The 25,114-nt window shown below is 32.5% G+C and overlaps 1 protein-coding gene and 1 long non-coding RNA gene across 17 annotated transcripts in view; one reads left to right on the top strand and one right to left on the bottom strand.

Moving 5' to 3' along the window:
- Positions 1–25,114, bottom strand: part of LOC106506297 (uncharacterized) — a 476,882-nt gene that overhangs the window by 173,787 nt on the left and 277,981 nt on the right. The window lies entirely within an intron of this gene.
- CALCRL (calcitonin receptor like receptor) overlaps positions 281–25,114 on the top strand; it is a 98,559-nt gene continuing 73,725 nt past the window's right edge. The window contains exons 1-2 of one of the 2 annotated variants that reach the window (XM_005672014.4): positions 281–494; positions 19,356–19,423. The gene's annotated coding sequence lies outside the window, so the exon portion shown is untranslated. The remainder of the gene's footprint in view (positions 495–19,355; positions 19,424–25,114) is intronic. The other variant, XM_005672015.4, reaches the window with a different exon arrangement.

Here is a 25,114-nt window from a genome sequence, read left to right as displayed (position 1 = left end):
TCTGTTTAGCAAGTTCTAACAGAACTCAGTCAAGGTGAAATCCAGCCAGCTTTTGCTGCTAACAATGTATTCATACATCATAGGATCTCCGTCTGTTCAGGCTGCTTCTTGCTCTTGTCTCAGAATAAGAAAGGAGTGCTGCTTTCCTGGGGTATGCCATTTGAGAAAGAAAGTAACCTAACACTAACTGCAGGCGGGGTCAGAGTGATGTAACAGGAAGCTCTGATGTTTCCCTTCTGCTGCTGAGCACATACAATGTGACAACCCTTCCAACCTACTCAGAACAACCCTCTCTCTCCAGCAGAGAGTGTCACCTCCTGTCTTGGGATCTTCAGGCTCTGCTAACTGGACCTCACCCTGCCTGCAGGATCACATTGCAAAGCTTTCACCCTTCCCCACCTTGCCTGGGGGTAAATTTCTTCTGCGGAATCTCAGAAAATCAAATTCCATCCTAAGACTATTTCACCAAGTATTTCCTTAAGGAGCTGTGCTGGGTAAGTGCATTATTCAAAATAAATATATTTATTCAGAATTGTATTCTCACGTAGTTTGACAATGTTTCTACTATGGAATTTAGTGACACTGAAATTACTTGAAACAATTCTCATTTCACATGTTAGAAAAATGATAGTATATCACTCTAAGATGTACACTGTATTACTACTAGATTATGTTATGTACAGTGATAGTCTAGAAAATAAAACTAGCAAGTAATAAAACATCTAAACGGATTAAAAGGCACACTTCTGAAAAAATAATCAGGGAACAATGCCTTTTAAAATTAGCTCTACTATTAGCTAAGATTAAATTTTGACAGCTGGAAAACATTTTTCCCCTAGGAAACTTTAAATTTTCCATATAATTAGTACTCCAAAAAGGGGGTGAAAGAACAATTACTTATGGGGGTCTCAGAGTCTCACTCATTCTGTAGTTAAACACAGTGGAGAATTAAAAGAAAAGTAATCACTTTGGATTTACTATATTTGTCTTCTATTTGCCTTTCACCTCTATTTATACATATATCTCTAACTATTGAACTAATGGAATTTTCATTGTTTGCTGTTGCCAGATGTATTTAAATCTCTCTTTTACTAACCCTGGACTGTTTCCGCTGTATTGGATCATGGGGTGGGCAGAAAAGGAAAAAACACACAACTACGATTCAGAATATGTTGATGTTTCTATATTAACTCTAATTTCAAAGTGTTACTTCTATTTGTCTGGTATCCCTCTGCAAGCTTGTTCGAGGAGGGTGTGATATTAAGACAACTGTGTATAAAGAAAAATAACAAAGGTTTCCCAAATGAGTATATCAGATTATTAAACAGAGAAAGTGTGTGTTAAAGAATTTCCAGAATCAAACACTGAAATGTTGAGTTGAAACATCTGTTAATGCTTCTTTCAACAGTACAGACTGTCCTGGACAATTAAGAAACTAGTATCTCCTTAATAAGTTGTTGGTATAGACATATGAAAAATTTGTTGCTAAGAAAGATCAGATGTTAGATTTGGATTCAAATTATATTGACTGACATAATTCTAATCTATTTTCTCACCTAAAATGAAATTATACTCTGCAAAATGTCCTTCAATGGAGAAAGCCTGTACTTAATCACCCATAAACTGACACATTAATGATGGACTATCAACTCATTCTGAGTAATTCCTTCATAATTTTTTACTCAGTTTTTCCACAAATTTCTCCAAATAATGGAAACTTCAATTAAGTCTTATTTTTGTGATTCTTTAAAAATATTATGGCTGGCTTCCTATCTTCTGTCATTTATTAATTGTACTGAGTTCCCTGGCATGTTTGTAGAAATGGATAGTGTTTTTAGAATGTGACTTTGTAAATAGCCATTAAATAACTAGGGGAGGAAATGGAAAGAACACATTAAATGCCTAATCCAATGCCAGGGGGTAGTAACAAAAATTAAAATAGCATTATTTTTAATTTAGATAATTTTCTTAGGAGGTATTATAGTAATATCATATTTATAATAACAAAGTCCTCAAAATCTCTAGTCTTTAATTTCTAGCCAAAACCCCATAATTTTCTTGCATAATTTAATGTATTTTTTGTAACTATACTAGAGTATCATTTAGAATCTTTATTTTTAAAAAATACTGTGGAAAAACATAAGACAATGAATATAGAGGGTTATTAGGCAAAGATAATATTTGAGAAAATAATTGGAAGTTTAAAACAAGAATTCATATTATTATATTCTATAGTTAATTTTCTTTAATGGTAAGAGGGTATCAGAGGATCAATGCATGCTTTCAGCCATAAAGAATTATTTTTCTGAATGTTATTACCCTATAGGATCATAAAATCAATGCACAGACTCTAATGCCAGTTCTAAATATGCAAAATAAAATATAGAATTGAAAAACTACAGTGACTAATGTGATCTGAACTATACTTTACCTACAACATTCAGTTATCTTTAAGAACATGTTTTGGTTATTGCTACAAGTTCTTTTTTTCCCAATATATCTTGGCACACACCAAAATATCACTTTGTTAGTTAAAATGTGTAAATTTTTAGAACATATGAGTATTCACTCACTTAGAAAAAAAGGAATAACAGAAAATTAAAAAGAAATTAGAACTAGGTCTGTAATTTTTTAAATTATGTTAAATGAATGGTCAAGATGTATGTACTTTACTCACTGGTGATGGCTAGGACATACTGAAGTGTAAATAAGTCAACAGCCTAGCGTACTTATGACAACCTTCACATTTACTTGGACATATTTTGCCATTATTTTATGCATAACACATATTTACTGCAGTGAAAAATTCAAAATAATATTAAGACAAGATGTTTACCTTATAAACTTATGTTAATATGGAAGAATTCTTTGGTAAACATGTAAAAACTAATCAGAATTCAGTTAATAGTATTACTACATCTTTCTGACTTAGATCATATTTGTGACCATTATCACAATATTTTGCTTTCAACCCTTATCTCCATGGTTAAAATTTGTTAGTTACTTATTTTTTAAGAATTGCTTTAGGGACTGCTATAGAAAAAGAACAAAATAATTTTTTAAAGATCAAACTATACATACACTAAACAAAACTTATTTCATATTCCATGTATGACTTTGAACACAGCTTCAAAACGTAATTCTTTGGAGTTATAATGACTATGGTGTCAACATTTCAGACAACAAATATGTTTAAAGAGGATTATTTGAAGTCATTCGCTTTAATTTTATCTTTGTTTAGGATTCAGAGAAGCTTTTAACCCATAAACATAAGACGTATCATTGCAACGATGTTAATGAAAGACACTCAAGGAGTCAATTTTGTAGCACCTCTTAGTTCTTGATCAGGCTACCAGATAATATTAGTTAAGATGGAAAATCAGTATACAACTATTTAAAATATTTGTCTATGTCTGATTTTGAAGTCCATGCATGAACTATATAAACATTTATAATTTATCAGGAAAGTTCTTTCTATTAAAGTGCTTCTACCATGCTGCATTATTAAGTTCAAGAAAACCTCTCATTTAATATCAGAAAATGTTCTAATGCAATTAGGTGGAAGATAAAAATATACCAGAAACTCAAAGTCTGTATATTAACAAGGTATTTTGTTCATTTTCTCATTTACTCACATGGACAACCATTCCTGCCCCAATTCTTTCATCAAGAGTAGTTATACAACTCAAAGTAAGTAGATAGTTTTCACACCTTAATTTTAATTTACCTACTTATAAATTTGTTCATAATTATGAAGCTAGAAATTAATGTAAAATTGAAGAAATAATATACATTTAATTATAAAATTCAGAATATAAATATTGAGGTAGTGTGATTTGAGAAAAAGAACATATGATTAGATATATGATAATTAAATCAACAAACCTTTTTAAATAATAGGAAATACACTTTAAACATCCTACTGCCATACCAATTTAAACAATTTAAATTTTCATCCTCAATAAATCCAGATTATTCTCATGTCCAAGTAAGATTACAATATTGTTCATTAAATCAGATTAGAGCAAATAATCTCTGCATTTTTCCATATTTGAATAAACTTAGTCAAATTTTTTAATTAAATATATTATTTTACAAAAAAATGAAAAATTTAATTTTAAAGACAGTAAAATTCTTATTAAAAAAATAAAATGGAATCATTGACGGTGAACTGAGTTAGGATCTATGTTTATTAGGTTACTAGTATTATTATCAGATTATAAGTTGCAAATATTTTCCTAGAACATGCTTCTTCCTTTATTTCCCTTTAAATTAATTTGTTTACTTACAAGAGATGGTATTATACAAAACTAACACACCAATATATTATTGTTTGCAAAAGTGGTCAAAAAGATATATTTACTTTTTAAATGTAAAACAAGTCTTAATCTTTTTCTTCCTTCATCATTTAATTAACTGTTTCATGTTTTCTACATTACTACCAATTAAAAGGACAAAAAACTGATCTCAACCCAATATAAATTTAAATAAATAATTACCCAACTCAACCGTGCAGTAGTGAGGTTACATTTTATTGAGGTTCTTGGATGGAGCTCAATTTTCAATGAATAAGAGAAATCCTATTCATTTTAACTTAGAACATATTTTTAATTAAAAATGTTAATACGGCATAAGCTTTTGTATAAATCTGTTGTTATTTCTCTATTCATAAAACCACAGTGACTTGTGAGCATGTCATTTGGTTTATTAAATGGCAGTGATATAATGAAAGAACAGCTAGTTGGTTGACAAGGTGCCCCTCTCCTTCCAGTTTAGTCAGCTGGAAGGTCATTAGCATATTCATGAGCATACAAGCTTGGTTTTATCAAACAAAACTAAGGTAAATTTGTCTTATATCCAAGCACTGATTTCACACATTTTTCAAATAAGTATTAATTTGAACTCATAACCATACGTTAACCTGAGACCAATTATTATGCAGATATTTGTGCATGAACCTCAATCTTGCTTCTCTTCCAATAATATGAAGGGAATATTGGAACTTTGGTAAGTACTATATACAAATAAAAAATGTTTTAACCAAAAATAAGGAGGATTAAACCTATGGGAAAAAAACACCATCAATGCGAAACTCGATTTTTAAAAACTTCTGCTATTTTCAAATATGAGGCAAAATAGGAGATTCGTTAATGCAAGTCTAGTATTAGGGTAACATTTAAATATTTTGTTAATCAATTTACTATGTCTTCCTAAAAATTTTATGTTCATTGAAATGTTTTGGTTTTAAAACTTTTTTTAGGACATGACAATAAATGTTATTAGCTAAGACAACAAATAGAACTTATGGATTTGTGTTTTAGAAATTTATATATAGCCGCTGGTGCAGCCCTAAAAAGCCAAAAAAGACTGTTAAAATAGATAACAAGGACCTACTGTATAGCACAAGGAGGTGTACTCAATGTTCTGTAGTAACCTATATGAGAAAATAGAATGAATATATTTATATGTATAACTGATTCACTTTGCTGTACACCTGAAGCTAATATATTCTAAATCAATAATACCTCAACAAAATTTTTAAAAAAGAAAAAAAAATTATACATAGTTGTTTTTCAAAGCAATTTCTTGGAATGGAGTACATTTTAGACAGCAGTCATATCATATATAGTAAGGACATTGCTGCATTTTAAATATGTGAAACAGAATTTTGTTAAACTCCCAGTTAACTAACTAAAATACCTTGGCATTGTCAGGTTTACTTGTATAAATATACGTATTTATATATATTTTGTTAGCCTTACTTTCTGGTCCTTGACATTGTTAGATGAAGATGCATTATCAGATGAGGATGCATTATTAGATGAAGGATGCATTATTGGATGCACCTATCTTAATATCCCTGAGGGACAAATAACTTTTTGGTTTTTGCCTCAAACAGGAAAGTCTGCCTTCCCTGCTGCAGCGCTCCCTCCCGAAGTCAGCAGTAGGTGGAAGTCAGCAGTGGGTGGATCTGTCCACGCAGCACTCACACAAGAGAACCCCTTTTTAAAAGGTGGCTTGCAGCTGCTGATTTACCTAATTTATTTGAGGGTTTGCCATATACATTACTAATTACTTATGTATAAACTATTAATCTTCCCCAAAGCCCTAGGAAATATTATCTTTGTTTGCAGATAAGAAACTCCAAAACCAAGGCACAGAGCTCCTAAGTAATGTGCCCAAGATCACATGGCTATCAGATTGCAGAGCCAGGACTTAAATCCTGGCCCATGCTCTGCTTCCCTTTCCAGTTGGTGGCTGGTACTTATCATCCCTCGTGCAAAGGGATGCTATTCTCAGAACCTTAGGTTAAGTGTAAAATGAATTGAAATTACTTTGAAACAGCAATAGAGTAAATAATCTTAGATTCCCAGGTTAGTGTGTGAATTTAATTTTTTAAATTGTTTTTGTTTCCGACTTATCAATTGCAGAAACAAAAACTAAAACACCACAGTTGAGACATGAGCTATATTACAGAAGTTCAGCTTAATGGAATTTGGCTTCAGGTCATTCACATATGAAACCAAACTTCACCACTTCTTAGTTCACCTTTCTCTTCTATAAAATGGAAATGATAATCATAATGCTTTATAAGGTTTTCTAAGGAATCCAGGGCAAATGATCACCATTGATAAAGCTCTGGTTTTTACATGCATTGACATTGTTTAGCACAGCACATGGCACCTAGCTGGTATGCACCACATTTTAGTGCTTGGTATAAGTCTTTTGTGAACAAGACTGAGGACATAACTTGTTTCTATGCAAAGCTCATTCCAAACAGTCAGCATATAGACAATCAGACTACAGCTTCTTCAGGGGACAGGTAGAGTGAACAAGCATGATTTGTAATCAGTTTTTAGACTGATTACACTTCTGTCATCATATAATACATGTCAGAACCTAATAAAACTGACATTGTTAATCACCATTTCTATAGAATTTGAGTACTTAAAACACGTTTTCATACTAAGAATTTTAAAGGTAAATTAAACAGAAATTACTGCTTTTTTTCTTTATTTTACACATGAAGCCCAATGAAGAACATTGTGTTTCCCAAGGCAAATGATCACCATTGACAAAGCTCTGGTTTTTACATGCATCTACTGTGACTCTGAATCCTATTTTGTTGCACTATTGTGTATTATCTATTATTAGATCTCTTATTACTGATGTAACACAAAGTTGAATAAGAATAATGATCCAAATTTAAATGCAATCTCTTCTAACATAATACAAGAAAATTAATTTATGTTACTTATGTGGATTTTATGGAAGATGGTACATTAGAGATAAATTTAGATATATGTCAAGAAAGTTTTAGCTTTGGCTACTTACAGCAGCTATAGAAAATCAAAATTTAAGGAATAGTTAGGATGATTAAATTAAACTTGTAGGGCTCCAAGTTTTTGGTGGTTATTTTGTAAAAAATATCTTTATTTCAGGGACTTACTACTGCCTAACTGTAGTCACTTATATTCTCTTATGTATATTTCAAAAAAAAAAATGATGAAAGAGTACCTGTGCAATAGGATGGTGAACATTCACTTAGGTTTTAGTTTAAGATAATTTATTCTAAAAATATGTTTTTGAATATTTTTTAATTATAGCCCACATTGAGAATAAAATGAAAACTATAAATTCTTTCTCCAGAACAAAACAAACTAATCTACAATCATAGGGACTCACAATTTCCATATAGTTGTATCAGTTTCATGGGATCTACCTTTTTGATGGATCTATTAAGAATTCTTAGATTCTCATTTATGAAATTTTCTAATTCAAATGGTGATTTTTCTTCTAGAATGAGGTAAATTATATGTACATGTTTTTCAGCTACATCAGATATTAAAATATCTAAGAACTCAAAAAATAGACATGAACATCAGAAACCAATGGCCTATAAGATTATTTCCATCAACAAGAGGGCAATACTACAGGTCTCTAGAAAAAAACTACACAGCAGATAGAATCTGTAGTTTGTAATTTTCTGTCTTCTCTCTGTACACTTCTTTCACTAAGTTTCTACACCTAGACCTACCTAACCCTTACCTTCCTCTAAACCAAACACCCAATAGCTCCTTTCTGGGCTCAGACGTTCAAGAGTAGCACTGGAAAAAAATTCTTTCTTCTTTGGGAAACCTCAGTGTTTATTCTTAAAGCCTTCAATTGATTGGATGAGGCCCACACATATTATCAAGGGTAATCTTTGCTTAAAAGTCAATTGATCATAGATGTCAATCATATCTCCAAAATACCTTCAGAGCAACATCTAGACTAGAGTTTGAGTAAACAACTGGGCACCAGAGCCTAAGCAAGTTAACACAAAAAAATTAATCACCATTACTAGTTAGGGAGATTCATCCATATTTTCTCTTTTTATTCATAATTATTTAGAATTTAAGATTTGAGAAATTCTTTTAAAAAATTCCTTCTGGAATAGCTGGAATTGTAGTGAATTCACTGGTTAAATTGACAAGTACTGACATCTTAATATTGTCATTCAACCATGAGCACAGTACATACTCTTCAGTTACTCAGGACTTTTTTTGGGGGGGTGGGTAAGAGGTAGAAGGGGAGCAGTCTGATGTTGAGGATATATTTTAAAGAAATGTATTATAAATGGAGGAGGGTAAAGAGGTATAAAAGGAAATAAGATTTCTACATTTTTTTAAAAAGGTAGCATGATTTCCTCTACATAATCCACATAGGACCTCCAGAATTGCTCTTCCTCTTATCAAGTTAAAATATATTCTCATTGCAATATCTTTTATTGAGGAAATTTCTATTCATATCAGAGTTTAATCTGTCGGAGATCAGTTGTAGGCTAACTCAATGCCTATGCCATTATTTCTACTAAGGGTGCAAGGGTTAAACAGCATAATCCTCAGTTCAGTAAGCACTCACAATGTGCCAGGCACTAGGTTGGATGTTAAAGGTAAACAAGACAGGACCCCAGCTCTGGACAACATCAGCTCCACCTCTGTGCATTGTAAGACGGCACTGATTAAAGTACCTATGAACTCTTACCCTATACTGCCAGCTGCCACTTTATTTTTCATCTTGTCATAAAATCAGGACTGAATAATTTAACTAGAGTGTTTTCTAAAATGACAAAACCTGATAGGTCAGATATTTTATGCATATATTTATAATATTTGGGAAACTTTGGATTATATATAAAACATTTTTAAAAAACCTGAAATAAAGAACAATCTAATGAGTTCTTAGCTCACAATAGTATGTGCTTTGGTTAAGATTCTGAAATACCTTCTTTTCAACTGCTTCTAATTTAACTGTGATCGTACAGATTTTAACAGAGATTTCCTAACTTCTAAATCCACCACAAATGTCGTGGTTATATATGAGAAATTGGTCATTTTTCAGACAAAAAGAATGTGGTAAAAGAAAGTGATATTCTTAAGAATAAAGCTTTGAAGAATGTTTGGTTTCATTAATTTGAACAGGAAGGCCTTCAAGTGAAAGATGAGAAAGTTTTAAAGTCTAGAACAAACTGACAGGGGTGAAACCCATAAAATGATTTTCCTATATATTGCTTCATATTTTAATTACTAGAAGTCCTCACATGAATTAATTATATTCCTTAATTATACGCTTTCCTGAAGGATTTCCTGTATGTGTTCCATGTTATCAGTTCAAAAATTATTAGAAGATTTACTAAGTCTTTTGATCATAAAATTAATATATGTTCATATTTAATGAACCAGATCCCAGCCTACATCCTTCAAAACAAATATACCAAAATCAAAGAGTTTATGTTAGAGTTTTGGTGTAACTCAAACATCCTTCAAAAATCCACTAATTGTGTAAATTTTCAAATTACCCCTGAATGCTGTTTGTTTACTAAGTTGTCGACAACTCCAGTACCATAAAAGACTTCATATTTAAGTTTACAAATTCTTAACTTTCTCAGTTATAGTACTATACATACCATAAAAGACTACATGTTCAACACTTTTAACGTTATATGTTGTTTCTGAAGCTAGAAGCCAGAATAAGCTAAATAAATCTAGTTAATGGGATCCTAACTTAGAAATAGAAGACTCCAGCTCAGTGTGTCCTCAGAAGGTTTCATTAAGTGTAACTATGATGTGGGTCTTGAAATAGCATGTGCTTTTTAAAAAAGTTAGATTTTTACACTAAGACAACACTCTACTCCTGATTATCAAATATCATTTAGACTTCAAGGATTGTCTGACATCCTGGTCTATGTTTTTCCTCCCCACATAATTGCCTAATTTTAATATCACAGAAGGGAAATGGTCTGCAAATACAATGTGTAACTTCTTCTATCTGGAAAGTTATCACAGTCAATCTATTCCAATTTGAATAAATCTTTGGAATAAAGTTTGTAAGAAACAATAAAGATCTCTATATATAAGTTTATTGATATAAAATTATAATAAGAATTAATAAAGGAATACTTATTTTAATGAATTAACTAAGAAACTTTCTAAGTTTATTGTCTCCTCTCCCCTACTCTTAACAACATATGCATCATTATAGCACCTGAATATGAAATAAAGTACTAATCGTTATTGTGGGCTTGTACTTCTTGGATTCTGGGTTTTAGTAACTTGTCTTCCTTTTATTGAGTCTTTCACCTCCAGATAAGTTTACTTCTTGCCAGTATTTCTGATATCAGATTGGCATAAATTTAAGGGAAGGTAAATACATTATTTAAAAGAATATTAAAATATATCTGAGTTTCTTTCAATGAGCATAGAATGCTTTTTTCCCAGATATCCATATGCCTAAGTCCCTCTCCTTCCCTGTAGTCTTTGCTCAGATTAAAAAAAAAAAAAAACCTTTTTGTGGAGCCCAAGCTAATCAATCACTATTTAAAATCAACCTACACCTACACCACCACAGCCATTTTGTTCATCTTTATTTTAGCATGTCCTTGATTTTTCCCCTAACTCTGATCACCTTGCAACAAACCATAATTTATGTATTTTCTGTTATTACTTATTTTCTGTCTATGCCACTAACATGTAAGCTCTACAAGTGCAAGCACTTACATATTTTCCCTACTAACATATTCTAAACATTTAAAGTGCCTGCTATAGTAAGTGCCTAAAAATTGTTTCATAAATGATTAAATGAATAAACATGTTTCTTTATACCAGTCTCCACAGAAAACTAGATAGTGCCTGTGATTTTGTATGCAGCACACAGCAGATGTCTGAAACTCTGAAGGTATTAGAATCACTACACATTGCGAAAGAGAAAATATTCAGAAACCAATTACCATTTTATTATCCTCAGGTCAACCTAATATTTATCCCTTCACTGTCTTTGTAAAAGAAAATAAATTAATGAAGATGCTTGCTGTAATGTTTAGTGTTCAGGTTTCACTGAATTCCAAGGTGTGACCTTTCAAACTGGAGTAAATGAGAAGGCTGCTCAGTATTTTAACACAAAATGTTGAAGCATTTCCCCAAATGGCCAAACAATGGCTGAAATTGGCAGAATTTCTTGTTGAAACTGGCAGACTTGCCCACTGTTGCCTCCTAACAAAGTCTTACTCCATTACTTATTGCCTTTTTGGACAATAACACTAAAAACGTCTATAGAAGGAGGGAAAAAAAGAACATACTGAAACTGAAAGAAAGTAAATCCATTTTTTTAAAAAGCATGTATGGTAGACTACAAATTCTGTTTAACTGCCAAAAAATTATACCTCTCTTTGATAGTTGATGAGTTACATGTTTGTAAATGTATAATTTATCAAGCTTTTAAGTTTTGCTTTATAAATATTTAAAGATAATTCTAAAAAGAATGCCAATGTCAATACCCTTTCATTATTTTACAGTTTTGGAAGTTTTCTGAACTTAAAGCTAAAGGACTGTTTCATAAATTAAAATATATATGTCTTTAAATAAAATCATGATTTGTTTGAAAGCCACATGATGATTTTCACAAAATAGATCTTCCAAATTGACAAAACTCATGTTATAAGAATACTTTTCTAATTTATATTCTCCATATGTTTGGGATTCATATAGCTGACTTTATGTTCTTTTAAAACAGGTGTTAATTGTTCATTCACCTAGAAATATCATAATCAAGCTTTTTTTCTTCTGAGGTAATAATGTATATCATTCATGGAAATAATATGTATATAAAATGTGTTGAGGTTGTAATTTTACTATGCTTCCACATATTACCTAAAAACACACTTACTGGAATTTAAACTATGAGCAATAAACTAGTTTGTATTAAACAACTCTCTGTCCTCAATGAAGTGTTGCTTAAAACATAAAAATGAGTTGTAAAATAACTTCCTCTTTAAGTGTTTTTGAACTTTCTGACTTTAATGTGGTATTATCTACTGGTATACTTACAATAAAGTTACTATTATAAAACATAAATGTTAATCATGCCCTAACAAAAGCTGTATTTTGTTTTAAGAATTAATCTACATTCAATTCATTTCTAGTATATTTATATGAAACATAACAATCCAATATTCTACAACATACTTTCTTTGTTCCAAGGAGCTTAAAATAGACAATAGTAATAATAATAAAGCTGAAACCAACAATAATTTTAGGAGACAAAAAGGTGACCATTTCTAATCTAGAAGGGCTTGATAAAATGATAGAAAGGGCCTTTAAACATTACATAATAAAAGCCTTGATAGAATTTGCAGTTTAAATGCTTTGTACTTAAAATTGGAGTGCAAAAATAACTAATTTCTCACAGTGAGCAGAGACACTTCACACTTTCTCAAGCTAATATCAGTACCTACAGTGACAAATGGGTGCTCCCAGTAGTCCTGTTCAGAAAAAGGCGATGCCAAAATATTTGTCTACTCTCATCTAGATTCAGCAGAGGTACCATGTATTCATGAGAGTCTTTCCTAATAGAGTGCTACTAGTAGGATGAAAAGGCTGTTTTGAAATCTGAATAATCATCTAATACTAAATTAAATTTAAATAAATTGATGCCAACCTAAGAGTTTCACTAATTATTATAAGTGACTCTTCATTGCATATTGACTTAAGGGCATAGAACAAAATTCATGTCTTTTCTAGTAAGTAGTTTTTGTTTATAATGGATCACCTTGACTATGTTAAATATCCCTAGTCCAAAGGTGGGGCTTGCTAGCCTATAGCATGGAATATGACTGTAAATAGATTTCATAATTCATGATGTTGCCCACAAAAAAATGTTATCAGCAATTCTCTGATTATTTCTGTTTTGACAAATTCCTCTTATTCATGAGATCCTAACCTCATCTGTATCTAAAGGAGTGGATGTGCTCTCCTTCTTCACAAAGATCATATTTTTTAACTTCCTGTTTTTAAACATTTAACTTAAACATTTTACAAACCCGAAACTTTTCTCCCTTGGAATAAACCCAGGTCAAGTCTGGTGACAGTGTCTTGGCAAATGGCAAGGTGAAAGTTTTAGAGATTCAACCAGAAGTTGATGAAACTAGAAACGAAAGGAGCAAGATTAGAGAGTTAAAAGCTAATCAGGAAGACAGAGAACAGAAAAGATACTGAAAAATTCTCATGTAGACACTAAATATATATGACTATAACAATGTAATTAGCTTAGTGATTACCGCTTACTGACTCAAAAAACTAATATAAAGTCAGAATGACAGATGGGATTTGTAAGTAAAAGAAACCAGCAAAAGAAAAGGGGAGTGAACAGAATAGAGAAAAAAAGAGGGAGAAGATAAAAGGAGAGGCTATAAAAGAAGATAAATTGGTTCAGTATGACATTTTATTTGCCAGAAAGGTTAGGAAATAAAAATCTAGCACTGAACTGCATCAGTTAAGATGTGGAGATGCTTTGAATACATGGATATAGACACAGAGTTAGTGTACAAATAAATGCCTTCCAGCTACCTGGTCTAACTGTTTGGTTAGGAAAAACACTGATCTGCTCTTTTCTTTGAGGAATGAGCTTGAATGTTGTGTTATTCTTTCTGATAAGAGGTGAAGAGTGTTTATGAAAAAGTTGTGAAAGCAAATCTCACCTCCTAGGTGTAAATTTGTTCTAAGACTTGGGCCCAACTGGTCAAGATAATGACTCTACTCTAAAATATGGAGGGTTCATGGCACCTAACCTACTAGGAAATCTTAGTCTGTCTAGGAGGTAGCCCTGAAATTGGGCTACATTAATCATACCACATTTAAAATAGCCAAACTTGTTTGGTTCGTTGCAAATCTCTTGGTTCCTTCCAAACCTACCAAAACAATCTGGGATGGCTCACCGTACAGAGGGAGATGATGCTTAAATGAGCCCTATGTCCTACTGAACTCTGGATATTGTGAGACTAAGAGATGATAACATGATTAGGTTCAAATTTACAATAACAAAATGAATGAACATGGCACATGTTTAAATCAAGTGATTCTCTAAGCAATGAAATAATAAGTACAAATTCACCTTGAACCACACATAAATAACAAGACATATTTTGCTTTCCCTTTTAACTCTGGCTTTGAGAATTAATAGTTTTGTGCTTTGAGGGGCACATTTTCCATATCTGAACCGTTATAATTCAAAGTCTTAGGAACTTGGTAATAATCCAAAATACAACTTTACTGACCCTTTCCTTTTTCTCTGGACTCAGGGGTAAATACACACACACACACACACACACACACACACACACACACACACACACACACATTGATTCACAAGTTGTTCATCATTGGTGTGTAAAAATTCCCTCCATATAACTAAGAAATGAACATAAAATCAAATGGAATTCAGACACCTAAATCATATTTGTTAAAGTGTTTAAATTGTGCATATACCTGCAAAATCTTAAAAGGGGTCTAATCTTAACAATATTCTGACAAAGGGAAGTAAACTTTAAAATTGGATCAGTAACATGTGAGCCATCTCCATATCCCATCTGATCTTCCAAACCTATCTGAAATGCACTGCATTATATATATTTTGGTCTATAGAGCCACAACAAGTACATGATTCCAAGGTAAGGAATCATACTCTGCACACTGTCCTATGAAAGCTTTCTATACTTTAAAGTTTTCATGCATATAAAAGATTATTGAAATATACTCTTTATTTTTTAAATTTTTTAAATTTTTTTTGTCTTTTTGCTATTTCTTGGGCCACTCCCGCGGCATATGGAGGTTCCCAGGCTAGGGGTCGAATCAGAGCTATAGCCACCGGCCTATGCCAGAGCCACAGCAACACAGGATCTGAGCCGCATCTGCAACCTACACCACAGCTCACGGCAACGCCGGATCCTTAACCCACTGAGCAAGGGCAGGGACTGAACCCACAACCTCATGGTTCCTAGTCAGATTCGTTAACCACTGCGCCACAACAGGAACTCCTGAAATATACTCTTTAAATAAATAGATGCCTGTATATCTAGAATCCATCTTGTGCATCATGTTCCTCCTTGATTATATCACACATAATGTCCCCTAGAAGTAAACCATTAGCCTAAACTTGTGCTAGTCATTCTCTTGCTTTATTTTTTGCCTTGAATATATACATATATAGATCTGTATATGTACGCGTATTTCTAGGCAATGATTGTTTAGTTTTCTGTTTTTATTTTTACTTTTATAGAAGTATAATCCTTCTGAATATATGAATTTAGTCTTTGGAGATAAGCTTCTTTCATTCAGCCTTATGTTCTGGAGATGCATCAGTGTTAATGTGTATAATTATGGTTGTTTCTTTTCTCTGCTGCAATGTCCCCTGCTGAGGGACATTCAAATTTCTTCTACCATTTTGCTGTTACAAACAATGAAACAATGAATATATTTTTAAAACATATTTCCTGGTACACATGTGTTTGAGTTTCTTTAGGGAATATATTTACCAGTGGCATTTCGGGATTTTAGCAATTCAAAGTACTCCTACAAATTTATACTCCCACCAACAGTGTGTGAGGTTTCCATTGCACCACATCCTTTCTAATACATTGTATTACTGTCAAACTTTGTAATTTTTGCCAGTCTGGTGGGTGTAACATAATATCTCATTGTGGTTTTAATTTGCATTGCCATGATTGTGAATCACAGCAAATTTATATGTAAAACAAATTAAAATTTTCCTCTGAAACATTTGTTTCTAATTGGGTAACAGCAACTTATTGTGGAATTACAGTTAGACCACTTTTTGCATATAATTATTTAAGAAAAGGACTAATTATTTTTGGTTAGGTGGTCTAGGGAAAGGAAAGATTGTTCTATTGCTTTTAAAACTGGTAACGTAGGAATGGCATTTCTCACCATGAACAAGAACTGCAGATTGATAAGACCTAGAATCACATCCAAAGTCTCCATTTCCTTTTATCCTTTTATTCAAAAACCCCATCAAAATTCTTTTTTTTTTTCCCTGCACTCACAGCATATGGAATTCCTGGGCCAGAAATTGAATCTGAGCCACAGCTCCAACCTACAACCCAGCTGCAGCAACACTGTGCTGTTGCAGAGACAACTCTGGATCCTTAACCTGCTGTGCCACAGCAGGAAATCCTCATCTTTAAAAATAAAGAGGAAGAAAATAAATAATTCCATTCACATACATGTGTCCTTTTTGAAAAATAGACTATTTTTAGAGCAGTTTTAGATTCATATAAAAATTGAGTAGAAGGTTAAAGATTTTCCATGTAGCTCCAGTCCCCATCCTCCCTGTTATTAACATCTCCCACCAAAAGTAGTACATTTGTTACAACTGATGATTCTATATTGATACATTATGCCCACCCAAAATACAGCAGGATTCACTGTTAGTACTGTGCATTCTATGAGTTAGGACAAATGTATAATGACCTATATTGTGTGTTCTTTATAATATTTTGAATATTTTAAATCGTTTGTGGAGCTTAAAAGTCTCCTGAAAGAGATAATGACTACTGTTGAAAAAATTACTTCTTATACATAAAAATATCATAGAAAGCACTGGAGTTTGGGTCTTTTATGTAATTCTACTTGATTGCTTTTATACCTAGTAGCTGAATTTAACTAATATATTTCTTCAAGATTCTGATTTCTCCTTAGGTTTGCATTTTTTTCTTTTATTTTGATTGTTGTACTTCACTACAACGGCATTACATCAAGAAAGTTTGCCCAGTACTCTTATGTAATATATTTACTTTCTGTGTTTTTAAGGTTTAGTTGATTTGGATTTTTTTTTTTTTTTTTTTTTTTTTGCTTTTTAGGGCCACACCCACGACATATCAAGGTTCCTAGGCTAGGAGTCAAATCAGAGCTACAGCTGCTGGCCTATACCACAGCCACACAGGCTCCAACCAAGTCTGTGACCTACACCACAGTTCACGGCAACGCTGGATCCTTAACCCACTGAGCAAGGCCAGGGATCGAACCTGCAACCTTATTGCTCCCAGTCGGATTTGTTTCTGCTGTGCCATGACAGGAACTCCTGGATTTCATTGTTTAATCACTTTAGCCAGTAGTGTTACTTGCACAAAATTAGCTTTCTTTTGAGTTTTCTCTAGGTATCTCTATCACTTTCATTAAGGCTTTAAAATATTTTCTCTTTATATCTTCTCCTCTTGGACATTAATCTATTTTTTGGTACTACAGATAATCTTATTTTCAGAGGAAAGTGGAAGACCATGCTGACATATACATGATATTTTATTAATATGTCCAATGCATATACAAACCAAAACTAACTCATCAATAAATCTTCTGATAGCCAGAAATAATCTCAGACATATTTGTTTTCTACTTATTCCCTATCACCAAAAGGGTGGAAAGATTCTTTCACAGCATTTTCAGCTGAGATGAAAAATGAAATTTCTAGAACCATGCAGAAAAAAAAATAGAACAAAAATGCCCTATGCTCATGTCTATTTCTAGTGGCATTTTCTAGCAAGTTGGGAAAATATTCAAAGTAAATTTCAACTTTGAACTTTGTGAATTCCATATGAATGCTAGCAAAGACTGAGACTGACAAGAGTTTATTTATTCTAAAATAGCTTTTAGAAAAATCCAGATTCTAAATGTGTTCGGTGTGTTTGTTGATGTAAAAATATACATCTCTTTAATACAATCTCTTCAATATGACACATCATGATCTTAATTGCAACATATACTAGACTGTTTATAATATATAATAAATTATTAAAATATGTGAAGGTATAAAAACTTACAACACAAATTTACAAAGTAATTCAAAACTTTTTTTTTATTTATAAAAAAAGATTCAATTACAGAAACTGCTTTTAACATAAGCCTTATTATTTTTTTTTTTTTAGGGCCACATCAGTGGCATATGGACATTCCCAGGCTAGGGGTCTAGGAGTCAAATTGGAGTTTGAGCTGCCGATCTATGTCATAGCCACAGGAATGCTGCATCCAAGCCGCATCTGCAACCTACACCATAGCTCACCGCAATGCCAGATGCTTAATCCACTGAGTGAGGCCGGGGGTTGAACCCATGTCCTCATGGATATTAGTCTGGTTCATTATTGGTGAGCCACGATGGCAACTCCAGCATAGCTTTCTTAATGCTTTCAGGTTTTCATGTAAAGATCCCTAGTGACTTCATAGAAATCCTTGACGATAATTCAGAAATTATTGTTAGAAGACGCAGCAAATCAGTGATTCATAAGAGCAAGTTTAATCAAAGCTTCTCAATCACAATATGAGCTAATGGAGCTAAACAATCCTCAAATGCAAATCTGACATTTTTGAAATTCTACAGGTCCAGATAGTACTGTGTAAATGCAAGGCAAGGTAAACTAGCTATATCTTGCTTTTAACATTAGTTTGAGTCTGAAGACTTTTTGCTTGCTTAAACTCTTTTAACAGTGGATGAAACTCACTTGTTAGTGATACCCTATGTTTAAGGAGGCTAACTCTCATTACTGACATGATCTAGCCTCTGTCTTCCTCTTTGTCAAGATCTGTGTTCCCTGATTCCCTCCACTTTGATCAGTTGTCCAAGATCTTTATGTACTCTGAACCAGACATGTCATTCCTTCTCAGAACCAGTTGACCAAGTCATCCTTTCTTCTAGGAACAACATCATTCTCCTGAATATTCAGGGCATCCACCTCTTGCTAGTGCTAAGGTCTTGAACAACAGAAACCATCCTCCATGCTCATGCTCCTTGAAATCGTCATTCTTAAGACATAAGTTCTAAGAACAAAGTTGTTGATTACTTTCACATTAGCATGTTGGCAACCTAAATGTGCCTGATACAACTCCTCCCAACTTCCTTTTAACTGAAACACTTAAAATATATACATTAGTGATTTACAAAAACCACACTAGCACATAAGTTTAAGGTCTATAAAATCCCACTAGAGACTAATAATATTACCAAATTCACAGGAATGTTCTCTTGTCATTCAGGGTCCTACGATGATACACCAACCACTTGTGCTACCACCTGTCAAAACTATGGATGGCCCTACTTTCAGGTACTGAATATGAATATATTACAAAAGAACATTCATGACTTAATAAAAGTAGTATGTTGGATTTCCAATGAAGTTGAGGATAATATGAACATGTTAATAATCATACAAAAGATTTCACAAAATGATACATAATATAAATCCAAATAAATTCTGAATCATGGAAAGCTTTTGAAAGACAACCTAATGAAATACTGAAAAATGTGGATTTATGGATAACTTTCAGATAACTTTTAAAGTCATTTCCTTGAGACCTTTGGGTATGAATTTATCCCTCATGATTTTTTATTTTCCCCTTGGTCAGAGGACTGGAAGTGTTAATTTGACTGGATCTTAATAGATTTATTAATATTAGTAATTTTGTAATATTAGCCACAATCGTCACACATAAAATACACACATATATAATGTCTGTGGCTAATGTTATTATACCTATATATGTTTTTACATACACACATATAGAAAACATATTATGTTTAATGTAAAAAATAATAGGTCTAGGTTGCTCTTTTGAACTGATTCTTTTCCTCTGTAGAGTTTTGTTTTCTGATTCACATAGTCACCATTATGTTATATTCTGATAAATAGCTGCAAAACTTTCCCATAATTTGGACATAAGAGTATATCATTTATAAATAAGGGAACAGGAAAATGGGGGGTGGTGAGCTGAATTGAACATTTAAGTTGCTCTCTATACTATTTTTAGAACTCTTCTGGCAAACAGTTTCAATTTCAATCCTGGGCATTAATTTCAAGCTTCAGGGGTACTGGTGCTTCCAAAAAGATTACTGCTACAGAGAGATGTGTCTCCTGATTTATATTTAGTATTACAGTTCCATATCAGATATTAATTATGTAATTATTACACCTCATATCCTCCTTCCTGACAAAATTAAAGTAGCTTTCCTGTCCTCACTTATTTTTAGACTGCAAAGTATTTAACAATTCAATCATGTATCATCTTAGTAAACTATAACGCAGTTAATGAAAAATGGAGGCTACTGAATTATTTTATCTTAAATTCAAAGCCAAGTGATTTAATTCCTTCTTCTGAGTTTTAAATTCCCAAGTCATTCTGCTGGGCCCAAAAATAGACCCTCTATAATTATTCTTTGTCCCACAGCCATGTCTTTGGGAACTCATCATTGTTGTTCTGTCCTTTTATGTGTCAGCTTCCTTTGCACATTACATCTTATATGACTCACTGTTCCTTAGAGCAAGGATTGAATGCTCAAAATGCCTACTTATATCTGACAGCTGGATTTTTCTTCCTGAAATTTTTTTATGTGAAGTGGTGCCAGATCAATTTTTATAAAGCCCTGATTTTGCTTATTGAAGACATAAAAAAGCATAAAATGGAAGGAGATTCACTTACTAGGCTAAAACTGATTTTGACTTCCACTATTTGTGAATACCCATCATCTTCATGTAGAAATTAAGAGGATTGCACACTATTTTTTTAAGTGTCTTTCCAAGTTATGAATTCTCATGTATATTGGATAGTTTGAAGGGGATAAATTGGAAATAGCTTGAAAATGAAAGGTCCTAATTTAAACTGCCTTCTATTCATTAAATTGATCTCTGACTTGTAGCATACTGGTAAGATTTTTCATGAGATGTTAGTAGGCTAACGGTAATTTTTAAATTTTTATTTCTAACAAGTAGAGTTTCGTGTATATATGTATTTAAATTCTAGAAAGAAATAGGATGAAAAATGATCTCTAGAGAAATTTAAAAATATAGCTGATAGGGGCTCCTGTACAAAGGAATCGGCAGAGTCTTGGGAGAGCAGAGATGCAGGTTTGATCCCGGCACAGCACAGTGTGTTAGAATCTAGATGTTGATGCAGCTGAGGCTTGGATCTGATCCCTGGCCTGGGAAGCTCCATATGATGTAGGGTGGCCAAAAAATATATATATATATCTATAGATATATATCTGAGGAACCAGTATTCAGGTTTCTATATTAGTTAGACTCACATGTGGTTTAATTTTAACCTAATAAAAGAAGCATAGAACTGAGACTTGGTACATGAAACTCCTACTCTTAGCTCATCTACCACTGCTGGGGGATATGAGGCAAATCACTAAACTCTCTTGAACTCTCACCTTTTTATTATTATTATTATTATTATTATTATTATTATTATTACTATTATTATTATTTTTCTTCTTAGGGCTGCACCTGCAGCATATGTAAGTTCCCAGGCTGGGGTCATCAGAGCCACAGACAATGGCCTACAGAGCAACACGGGATCTGAGTGGCTTCTGCAACCTATACCACAGCTCACAGCAATGCAGGATCCTTAACCCACTGATCAAGGCCAGGGATGGAACCTGCATCCTCATGGACACTTGTCAGTTTAGTAACCCGCTGAGCCGCAATGGGCACTCCCCCACCTTTTAAATCTGTAAAATGAGCAGGTTACACTTTGAAACTTTCAGGTCCCATCTAGCTCTGAGATTCTGAAGCCTCTGACTGTAACCACTCTGAATTAAGATAGGAGCTGGAAATAAAATAACATCTGAAGTTCTCTGTATCAACTAACATGATTTGTAATAGCTCAGTTCCTCTAACTTAGAATATTTCTGCCTTGCTTTATTTACATAATCATTCAGTAGACTCTGAAACTTGACAGCTTGACAGATGGTTAAGAGGTGAGAAAGAGGAAAATATAAGGAAAACATATCTGGCTAGATTGAATTTTGGCAATAGAAGGATATGTTTCTATTTTCTTTTTCATTCACATATCTTTTATTTTTCCATTTTTAAAGTTTTATTGAAGTATAGTTGATTTACAATGTTGTGATAATTTCTGCTGTTAGACAAAGTGATTTGGTTATACATATACACACATCCATTCTTTTTCAAATTCTTTTCCCATATAGATTATCACAGAATACTGGGTAGAGTTCCCTGTGCTATACAGCAGGTCCCCATTGATGAATCATTCCACACCACAGTGTGCATATGCCAATCCCAAACCCTTAGTCCATCCCCACTCCCAACCTGTCCCCTTTGATAACCATAAGTTTGTTTTCAAAGTTTGGATCAGTTTCTAGTTATCTAGAGTTTCATATTCTTCCTGAAAATTCTCTTCCACTCCAAGTTAGCAAAAATATTAACTTTTACATTCATAATCATTTAATAGGTCCATTTTCACATGTAAATCTTAATCCAACTGAAACTGAACCTCGGATATATTTTTTTTCCCAAAATTGATGGACAGTTTTAACACTTTTTATTAAATAATTCATCCTTTCTATTACTGATTTGAAATGTAAAAAAATTGTTCTACTTACTAAATTATTTTAACAAAATTATTTTGGATTATAGGGCCCATTTGTCTTATTGTTGTTTCTTGTTTAATTGAAATTTAAGATTATTTATTATCTTGATAGCATTACATTTATATATTATTTAGGGGAAAATTAAGGATCTTGATACATTTTAGTTTTGTATATTAGTAAAAATGTCTTTATTTATAAAAGATCATTTTATGTCCATAAAATAATTGTATATTTTCTTCAAAATGCTCTCCATGCAGGAAGAGTGCCTGGTTCTTAAAGGTCAGATAAGACTTTCACATAGAGCATGATGAAAGTTTTTTCATCAAACAATATAAATAGTTCAGAGAATCAGGAATGAGTCAGGTTGGTTAGAAAAGTGAAAACTAAATCAAGATTAATTTGAGGGGAATATGAGGCTTTTCATTAAATTAATGAAACTTAAACCCTAGGACTTTCACTTGAGGAAGACTCTTTCAAGACCCTGTATTTCATTTTGTGTTTATGATTTGTTTTTTTTTTTGTTTGTTTTTTTTCAAAAAAAGAGGAATTCTGTAAGTGTGTTAGTTTTCTCTAATCTAAGACCATAGCATATAAATCTCCAAGTTGTCGGTGATTAGGTAACTACATCTCATATGGTCAGAGGAGGAGGGTACACAGGAGCAAGGAGGACACTGATGTGTCATATGAAAAACCTGCCTCTGAGGACCAGCCTAGTGTGTAGCAGTTTCTCCTTCCGGCTAAGCTTTTGACATGCTCAGCACATAAATAGACTGGAGTTTGGCTGCCCCATCTGTAAAATAGCAAATTAAACTAAAACTGAGAGAAAAAAAAAGAAAAAAAAAAAGTTGTTCTAAATAAACAAGAAGATTCCTAATTCTAACTCTTCCTAGTCATTGGCTCATGGTTTTGTTTTTGTCTCTGAGGTACATTTTACATTCTCTCTTTTGTCCTTTAATTTGTCACTTCCTTGTTTCTTGTCCCTGAGCTACATTAGAGAAGAATCTGTGAAGAGTTTTTTAAGCTTCTTTGTAGTACATCTTCTAGTGCTTGTAAACTCAGTAAGTAATTTACAAATTATTCCACAATACTCCCTGAAATTATATCTTTAGTGTTTAAACTATGTTTATGGATCAATTTAATGTGAGATTGTTTTACCATCCTTAGAAAATTTTATAGCACACTGTCTTATTGCTCAGTTTTAAAAACAGGTAAACTAGGAGACATAATTATTCTAGGAGACATTATTAATGACCTGTTTAAAAAGTAGGTATGAAAACATACAACATATATTTTTAAATGTAATTTTTTAAGAGTAGAAAGATACAATTTCTTAATAGTTAGAATGTCCCAAAAAACACCTACATAAACATTTTTATATGTAATAAGTCTTGTTGCTAATAAAAATCATTCAAATAAATATTTTGGATTCAACAAAATTTGTTTAGCACAACTGACGATGAACATTTGCTCTATGTACTTGTCATTTATGTTAACTTACATAACTCTCATGCAAAATAAAGCATGAACCTAAATATAACACATCACCTCAATAACTCAGTACGATTATTGATCCAGTAACTTGAGGGTCTTATCTTCAGTGCCAAAATTCTATTAGTATTCTTTCTAATCTCCAAGAGTTTTCTGTTTTATTATGCATCCTATAAATGGTGGTATTCTTTATAAATATACTTCTCTGAAACCTCCTTGCTAACTTACTTTTAATTGAACTCTATTTTAGTGCATAAAGCTGTTCTACTTTGTATTGATCCCTGAAATAGCCTTTTCTTTGACCTTCATAAAATTCAGTACACATTAATTGCTTTTGAGCATAGTAGACTTCACTGAAGATTTGCATATAAAAGACTCAGGAATGATTAACATACTAGCAATGTAAGCAATTTCAAAACAAACAGTAGACATCAATATTTTTAAAATGTCACTTGGTCCTTCCAATACCTTATCTATTTTCAGCCTCTCTCCTTTCTGGATCCCCTCTCTTCCTCTTTATCAGTCATTTTCCTACTTTTCCTCTAGGAGTGAAAATAATACATTTTCAAACCTTGATTAATGGAGTGGAGATTTTTTTTCTTCTTTCTTATATTTGAGCAACTGCTAACATTTATGGCCATGTGGCTGCTCTACTCCATGTTATTTTTTATGTATTTTACCAAAAACAAAAAGTTTTTCCATAAGAGGAATTCTGGTACCAACGTTAATGATAACAACTATTTAATTATGATAATTTGTTAATTATGACAATTATTTAATATTTAATTTAATAGGTAAAAATAAGTTGTCATTGAACTTGAAGGGGAACCATGTTATATATAGTGGGGATATAAACTTTCATATATTTATTTATCTATCATTTGTTCCTTTTCACATTTGCTTTACATTAAATTAC

This window comes from Sus scrofa, chromosome 15 (genome assembly GCF_054392235.1).
Source record: "Sus scrofa isolate SSC_HxYL_T2T_F1_AM1 chromosome 15, Sscrofa_HxYL_maternal_Yorkshire_Landrace_v2.0, whole genome shotgun sequence".
NCBI lineage: Eukaryota > Metazoa > Chordata > Mammalia > Artiodactyla > Suidae > Sus > Sus scrofa.
This window is presented reverse-complemented; position numbering and strand designations above follow the sequence as displayed.